Source organism: Cucumis melo, chromosome 6 (genome assembly GCF_025177605.1).
Source record: "Cucumis melo cultivar AY chromosome 6, USDA_Cmelo_AY_1.0, whole genome shotgun sequence".
In the NCBI taxonomy this organism is placed as follows: Eukaryota; Viridiplantae; Streptophyta; class Magnoliopsida; order Cucurbitales; family Cucurbitaceae; genus Cucumis; species Cucumis melo.
The window spans coordinates 32,500,189-32,509,582 of NC_066862.1; positions in this window are offsets into that span (position 1 = coordinate 32,500,189).

The window sequence follows — 9,394 nt, forward strand, 5'->3', positions numbered from 1 at the left end:
ATTACAAAACAATTTATTAGAAAACCTTATGAATTATATATTTAATTTTGAGTTTTTAAAAAAACATTAAAAAAATTAAAGCAAAAAAAAAATTATAAATGGTTTAAAAAGGGAAATTTAAGGAAGATTTCAAACTTACTTGTAATTAAGGTTAAAAATATTTTAAAAACTTCAAGAAATTTTTAATGAAGGTCAAATAGGAATAGTGCACCATGAACCAAATCAAATATACCACATAATAAATTAGGCAAATAGCGTAAGATATCAATGCATGCATATATGTATTTAAGGTCAATCTTGACGAAGGAGCCTCTGACATTATCATCACTGTAGCATGGTTTGTTTGAGCTACCTCCTCCAAGTCTAGCTCAATCTTTTTCTCATGAGCTAACCTTAGAATTAGCTCCTTCATCACAAAACATTTCTCTACTGGCCAATGTTTTGGGGAAAGTGTATGAGAGAGGAAAGGAAACAAATGTTTGTAATTTTATTGTTTATATTCAATGACATTTAAAAATTGTCAAGACTCGTGAAATTCCATATGAACCTGTGGATCAAATCAGTGGAATCAAAAAGAAGTTGCTCTTTCTTTTATAGTGGAATTCATAGAGAATATGGAATCAGAGTCTTCAAATCTGTCATAAATTCTTCAAATCCAAAAAATTCTGCATTTTCCCGCCAAAAACGCGCTTTCTTAGCATTTATGACATTTATTTCACCGCTCAACCTCAATTTGGCTATACCCAACTATCATAGAAACACATATTTTTTGTAGTGTGGGTGATTAATGACCCGATGATACTTGCAGTAGTTGGGATCATCTACCTTTCCTACTTGCTTAGGTAGCTTACATTCCGACAGCTAGATCAGTTACTTCTCTAGTAATTGTTCTAACATGTCTACAATATTTGAATCAGGAAATGGGTAAACTTTTTCCTATATTTCTTTTAAAGTCAGACGTCGTCTCTTGCTTCCATTATCCTTCTTTTCAGCTCTCACTTCTTTTCTTTTGGAGAATATTAGTAGGGTTTTGTTTACGACCATAGATTTCTTCACGGTGCTCTTCATTATCTTTTTAGCAAACTTGATCTCTTTCATATCTTTTCTTACTTCAAAAACAGGAAAATCCTTAGCTCCTTTATTGGTGATTCTCAACCCCATATCATAAATGCGAGTTGCTAACTCTTCAAATGTGCATGGCTTTATTCCTTGCAGAATGTAGAAGAGTCTCCAGTACATGCCTTAGGTGCACATTTCTACAGCCAACAGTTCGATGAGTCGATCTTTTCAATCAAGACTTAAAGCCCTTCATCGGTTGATGTAGTCGATGACTGGCTCTCCCTTTTATTGTTTCATGTTTGTATGCTCTATCATGCTTACGGTGCGTCTGATGTTGTAGAAACGGTTGAGAAACTTCTTTTCTAGCTGTTCTCAGCTGTCAATGAGTTCTAGCTCCAGATTTGTGTACCACTCGAAAGCATTTTCTTTCAGGCTTTGAATGAACTACCTGACAAGTTGGTCTCCTCTTGATCCTGCATTCTCGCATGTTTCGACGAAGTGGGAGATGTGTTGCTTTGGGTTGCCCTTTCCATCGAACTGCTGGAATTTCGAAGGTTGGTACCCAAGCGACATTCTCAAGCTATTGATTCTCTTAGTGTAAGACTTAGAGTACATGAAAGAAATTTGCAGCAGTCCTCCATAATGAGCTCTAATCAAATTCGCGATCAGATCCTGTAGCTGTTGAACTAAGAGAGAAGTAACAGAAGTTCATTGTTGTTGTGATTGGTTTTCTTACACCACATTCTTCTCTTTATCAGTAGCTTTAACAACAGGAGTTTGACTTGACTCAGCAGTTTCACGAATCTGCATCTGCTCTCTCAAAGTTATGGTTTCGTGGTCTCATTCCTCCACAACCTTCATCAAGAGGTTAATTTTTTCTCTCCATCTCTACCATGGCAACCTCATGACAGGCATCGCGTCTAGGTGTGCTTCTTTCTTTGACTTGCTAGAGGAAGAATCAAAATTATCGTACAAAGAAAAATCAATTTTCCTTGATAACAATCCCAGCTTTAGGAGACTACATCAATTGCATAAGAATGCTCTATGCGATATCATAACCTTGATCCTGCTCCTGAATGATTCCCTTAGAACGACTACGGGTGATAGGTCTTATGTATAAACATCACTTACAATAGAAGATTTGGTTGCAGCCTTCTTTGATGTCATTGCTTTTCTTGTAGATTTGGATAACGAGAGAAAGATGAGAGGTAGAGATGTCCCACTGGACTCACCAATTTGTTCACATGAGATTTTCGGAGAAATTTGATTCGTGGAGTTGAACTTGTGTTGATGTTGTATTTATGTTGATTTGATGCAATGTGGTTCGATCTCTAGATTTTGATCCTCTAATTCTCTCTCGGTTGGACGCTTACGCTTGATTTAAGAAAGTGAGTGGAGCACATGATGTTCTTGAAGTTGGAGTCTTGGAAGAAAGCTTGTATCTTTAAAAGAGCCTCAACCTTTGATGGTGGTCGACTTCAAGAGTTAGGAAGTCTTTTAGCTCTTTGGGAGAATTCTCTTTAGATCTTGTGGAGTAAAAAATTTCTAACCCTACAAATGAAGAGAACTCTTCTATTTATAGAGTTCCCTGGTGGGCTTTTATGAACTTGGGCCTAGTTGATTCATGGACCAGACCCATGAGCTCAATCAGATAGATTTGGGTCATATTTAACTTTGGGTTAAATTAAGCTTATTTTTTGGCTTAATTGAATTTTAGCCCAAGTAAATAATATTTAATTGAACTAATAATGATATGTGGCATTATTAGAATTGTCTAATTTATCTTTAAATTTAATTTGGAACACATGTCAATCTTTAGTTAATCTCAAATACAATTATTTTATTAAATGACGTGACAATTTGTGATTGGTTCCAAAATTTCTTATTCAACACTAATAATAATAATAATAATAATAAATAAAAATTATAAATAGTAAAAAAACTAAATAAATAAATTAATAAAAGTAGAAAAAAGAAAAGAAAAAGAAGACAGATTGCCACCACCCTAATGAAAATAAAAAAAATTATAGAATTTTATAAAATAAAATAAAATAATAATACAAAAAAAAATCTTATACCTTTTTCTTTCACTCTTTTTTTTTTAAGATGAGAAGAAGGTTAAAACGTTTTTTTTTTATAGAATAATGATAAAAATAAAAAAAAAATGTGGCAAAAGAAATAATGAAATCTCCATACATTTTTCCTTTCTTTTTACATATAAAAAAATAAGAAAAAAAGGTAAGAACTTAAATCCCAAAGGAAATTACTTGTTGTATAAGGTGCGGATCATTAGGAGTAAATCTCTACCTAATGCAACCTACAATTAAGTTTTTCCTTCGTTATGTGGTTAGGATTGTTTAGGGAGAAGAGAAAGGACAAAATAAATAAATAAAAATAAAAATAATAAAGCAAAAAAATTAAAAACCTACCTTTTGTAGAGGAATACATTTTTTCACAGAATTTTTTTGTAGAGATTCTCTCTAAACGTATTTTTTTCTTAGGAATTCTCTCTAACCCAATTTTTTTCTCCTTTTGTAGAGATTCTCTCTGAAACAATTTTTTTCTCCCCTTTTTCCAAATGACTAAAAGTCCCTAATTATAGACCCCGGAATGTACTACGAATTAGAAAAATTTAATAACTATAAAATCAAATTAGATATTATGTAGTTTTATTAATTTTCTTTTTCTAAAATAGTAAAAATGTGATATGGAAATATTTTGTAACAAAATAAATATCCTGAAACTGTCTCTAAAAAATAAATGACTTTTTTTAAACATAGGCAGATAACGAATGTCATTTTAATTACAAATGAAGCGGCTGATTTCTGGAAAACCAAGAAGGTTAAAGGCTTTATTATCATACTTGACATTGAAAAGACCTTCGACAAAATTAATTGGCAGTTCATAGACTTTATGCTGTCAGAGAAAGGCTTCCCTCAAAAATGGAGAAATTGGATAAAATGTTATGTGAGCAGTGTTCAATATTCTGTCATTATAAATGGAAGATCCTAAGGAAAAATTCAACCTTCTAGAGGCAATCGACAAGGTGACCCATTATCTTCCTTTCTTTTTGTCCTTGTTATGGACAGCTTGAGCAGACTTCTCAGTTATCTTGAGGAAACGGAAAAATTAAAAGGGTCAAATTCAATGGAGATCAAAATCTTACGCAATTGCTTTTTGCGAATTATATTTTATTGTTTATTGTAGATCATGATGAATCGATTGACAATATGAGATTTGCTATCCATTGCTTTGAAGTTTCCTGGGGTCTAAATTTCAACAAAAATAAATCTACTATCTCCCCACTAAAAAACAAATTGTGTGGCTGTAAGGTGGGAGCTCACATCTCAGTTCCTTTCCGTCAACTACATAGGTGTTCCATTGGGAGATAAACCTCTCACAAAGAATTTCTAGGCTTACATTACTGACAAAATCCACCGAAAAATAGATAATTGGAAATAAGACTTGGAGGAATTTTCTTTGGAAGAATTCATCTGCAAAGTATAATATACATCTGATGAGATGGTCGATTATTACAGCTTCCAAAGATAAGGGTGGCCTTGACATTAACCATGTTGCGGATACAAACTTTACCCTTCTATGCAAATGGCTTTGGAAGTTCCATTATGAAAAAAGTTCTCTGTGGAAGTGTATAATCTTTGCTAAATATGAACATTCCTTCATTGGGGAGATTCCTATTAAGGGCAAGTACTACAGTCTCAAAGCTCTAGCTCTTAGGCTATCAATCATAGAGGGGGTGGATTGGTTTCTTCCCACCAAATTCGATGGAAGGTTAATAATGGTGTCTCTCTCCTTCTGGCATGGCTTAGGCATGAAAATAGCCCTCTACACTTATACAGGCCCAAACTTTTTGCCCACTCAACAAAACAAAATGGTACAATCAAAGACATGTGGAACCCTATCACCCTTGATTGGGATTTATATTTGAGAAGAAATCTGAGATTTTTGGAATTACAACAATGAAGTGAGTTGAGTATCTTCATACTTGCCCCAGAACACAATGATGGCCTTGGAAATTGAACTCAAATGGGATCTTCTCCATTGCCTCTGTTAAAAAACCTTTGCAAATAAATGATCAAAATATTGCAAACATCGACCCTTCTGTCTTTGTCAAACTGTGGAAGCTAAGACAAGCATCCTCAAAAAAAGTGTAAATTTTTCATGTGGTCCATTCTTGACCAAGGTATAAATACGACAGACCGTTTCTAAAAAAGACTCCCAAATTGGTGTTTAAAACCAAGCTGGTGCGTTTTATGTAAAGAAGTCAATGAAGACATAAACCATCTGTTCATATCCTATATTTTTGCTAGAAAAATTTGGAAAAAGTTGGAAGCATTATCGATCTAAGTGGAGAAACAACTTCCATGAGGCCGCTCCTCTGTGCAAAAATATTTGTCTTCTCTATCAAAAAGAGAGGAACTAATATATCCTCTTAAACTAGGTGGCTGTCACACTATGGAATAGTTGGATTGAAAGAAATAATCGAATCTTCAAGGAGTAGGAAAAATCCCTCATTGAGATTTGGGAAGATATCAAGGCTCTTACAGGCCATTGGACGAGCATATCACATCTTTTTAAAGATTATTCCAACGGCTCTATTGCTCTTAGTATCTTATTGTATGAACTTTGGGTCTCTATTGGGCTTTCCTCTAGCCCTTGTTTTGTTTTCCTTTGTGCTTCCTGTACTATCTTTATCTTGTTTTATATTAATGAAGCAGAAATGAAAATGGTGCTATAGAGGTGTCCACCTAGTGGAGATGTTCTGGTGCATCTCATATCTTTTTAAAAAATAATGATAGAATCACACTAGTATTATTTGAAAATATGTATTTAATCTATGATACATGAATTACTTTGCATCTAACAATATAATAAATAGATTATACCTTGTTTTGAATGTTTGATTGGTTGATTAATTCAATTTTGTTTTTAATGTTTTAATATTTTGTTTTTGCGAATTGCTAGATTACCACTTTGTTGAAGTAATTGGTTAAGTTTGCTTACTATAGACATTGATCAATCTAACCTATAATTGAATTTGCATGAATAATACTTATTTAAGTGCTTGAAAACTAATTATTCTTTGTAACTTTACCCCTATCATAATGCAATTGGTATTTAATTTGGACTTAGAATGTTTCTCATCTATTCGATTGATATTAATCGGCTTCCCCAGTTAGGGAATCCAGATTAGATTCTTTTGATATTGAATTTCTCCAAATTTACTTCTTTTAAAATTTATTTTTCTTAGCAATTATAACTATGAACCTCCTTGATTACCACGGATAAAGAAATTTACATGCTCCCTGAGTTCGACATGAACTTTCCAATAACACTAATTCTAGCTGTGTAATTTGATAATGTATTTGATCAAGATTTAGGCGACAAAATCCGTCGATGACTTTACTATCGATGGTTGAGTAGGAGATGAAATAAGACAATATTGCATCAAGTGATATGAAATTACATTAAAATTCAATCGGAAGGAAAGCAGTAGTGATTGGTCAGACGACTTGGAGATGGGGAATAATGTGGGAGCGAGAGAGACGGGCGAGAAGGGGTTCAGGGTGAAGAAGGGGTAACAAACCTGACTTATTAGAGAGGCAATTTTGAAATAAAATTTTAGGGACGTATTTTTAATCATATATATTTTTCCATATTTGCAATATTTTAAATGTTAACGGTATAGATACTAATCAAAATTTCATAAATATAACAAACTAGTAAAATATTTACGGTTCGGATAACAAAATAAAAATGTCTATGAATTGACCATTTCTTTTTAAGTATTTTAAGCTTGTCCTTTTTTTCAGTCTTTCTTCTCTTTTCGTTCATTTTTTTTTTCTTTTCATCATCTTTCTTTCTTTTTCTTTTCTTTTTCCTTTTTTTCTTCAAGATTATATATTAAATATAAAAGATCTTGAAAAAAAACGTTGTTTAGATTAACGATCGTATACCAAAATTAGTCAAATTTAAACGATCGTCTCAAATTTAAACGATTCTTGTAACAAAAAAATGCGTTTAAATTTGACTACCTAAATCAAATCTAAACGATCAAAATCTAAACAATTGTGTAACCAAATTAAACAATTATCTAAAAATTGGTCAAATCTAAACGATCATGTACCAAATAATAGCCTAATCTAAATAATCGTGTACCAAATATATTACACGTTGTTGATAGCATTGTCGACGGGGTATTTTTTGTATTTTCATTGTGGGCTTGTGAGCTTTTTTTTCATTTTCAAAATTTAGTATAAATATTTTGCTACTTTGTTATATTTTTTAAAAAAAAACCTAGATGTTAATATAATATGAAAATTTGCTAAACAATAATGTAATTTTTCTTTTAAAAACTTATTTTTGTTTTTTGAATTTGACTAAGAGCTCGATCATTATACTTAAATGAGAAAGATATAAATCATTATAAGAAGTGGAGAGAAAATAGATTTAATTTTTAAAATCAAAAAACGAAAAACGAAATAATTATCGAACGAGAATGTTAGCATTTTCATATAATCATAAAAATGATTTTACAAAACAAACATAGAGTTAGACATGAAATTCCAAAATATTTATCAATCTCGAGCATCCCATAAGCACTTCTTGTTCAATAATTGTTCGGTTTGCCAAAAAAAGAAAAGAAAAAAGAAAAGAAAAAAAGAGGAGAGAAATAAATAAAGGGAAAAAGAAAGTGTGAAGCTGCCCTAAATGAGAATCATATGGTACGGTGTGATTATATTTTCAGTAGCTAATAATATTAAAAGCTGAAAAAGTGTTTGTTAGTTTAATCTTCAAAGTATGTATATAGGAGCAAGCAAATCCATGAAACACGTGAACTACTTTCTTATATATTCCTTTAAAATTTAAATGTAATATGCATGTAAGTGTCTCATTGGTTCTCATTAATATTGTTTGTTAATTTGAAAACAAGAATTTAGATGTTTGGTAATCACACTCAAAATAACCTTTTCAAATTTTAAATCAATGACTTACAGAAAAACATTTGAAATCAATCAATTTTCAACAAAAATATTTCTCTAGTGATTAATTAGCGGCTAATTGATCTCTCTAATTTGTCTAATATTGAAAGTTACTAAAATGCAATCACTAATCCTCTACCTCACTTCTATCATGAATGATGTCTCGTGTCCGATTATTACCGACTTTTGTCAATCACCTTTAGTGATTAACTCTGTCAATCTACTTTGATGACAATTACATTACCTACTTCGACGGCAAATATACTACTACTAACTCTTGTAATATCAGCATTAATGACAACCTCTAGAAATGGCCAATTTTGAAGAACATTCCTTCAACTAATTCAGGCAAACCACTTCGTGCAAACAACTCTTTCAACCAAAATTTTTAGATTATGCCCATTTATAAACAATAAGTGTATTTTGAACACTTTTTTTCATGTTTAAAAGTATTATTATAAACTTAGAAAGTTTAATTTTAAAGATATTTTTTAGCACAAAATACATACGGTAAATTTCCATCTAAAATTAAAGATAAGAATATTTTTCATTCTTATTTTTAAGTTTAAAGGATATTATTGAAACCGAACCTCCAACAAAAATAATCCTATAGTTCAAACGTAACCTTTGTGCCACTTTTCTTGAATTTCTATTAATATTTAGTTGATGAATCTCTTATGATGAATTAGTAAACTATTACAATGGTTATTAAACTATTCTCATGAATAAGACATAAAAATTATTATCCCTACCAAACAGAGTAAAGTTAAAAAGAATCGTTACCTTTATCAACTTTCCAAAATATACATTCTTAAATAGAGATTAGTGAAAATAATGAGATCTCGATCTTAGTTTCAAAATATATAAACATATATCTATTTCCCTTTATTTTCTCAAATGAAACTCTTATTTTAATTTTTTTTAGAAATATTTTTGAGTTGGTTCTACTTTATAGATGAATTGAGATATGCTACAATAACAACTATTCATAAGAATGCATCCAAACATTACACGACACATAGCATAACTATTTTGTTCTCTTTTTAGAAAGTGATGGAGTGAGAGCTCCCAAAAATACAAAAGAGAAAACTTGGATAGTGTAGCAAGTATTTTGGATCTCCCTTTTGTTGACAGTTCAATAAACCCCTTTAGCTTCATGCATGAAGAGAGAATTTTTAGTGTTTGGTAGCTTTCACTATGAAAAGCAACAAAAGTGAATAGCGTTCTTTGGGTAGTATCAAAGCTTCCTAATATTCCAATTCCAAATCATAAAACATATCCCAAATATATATATTATATTAACAAACGTAAACATAAAACACACAAATTTT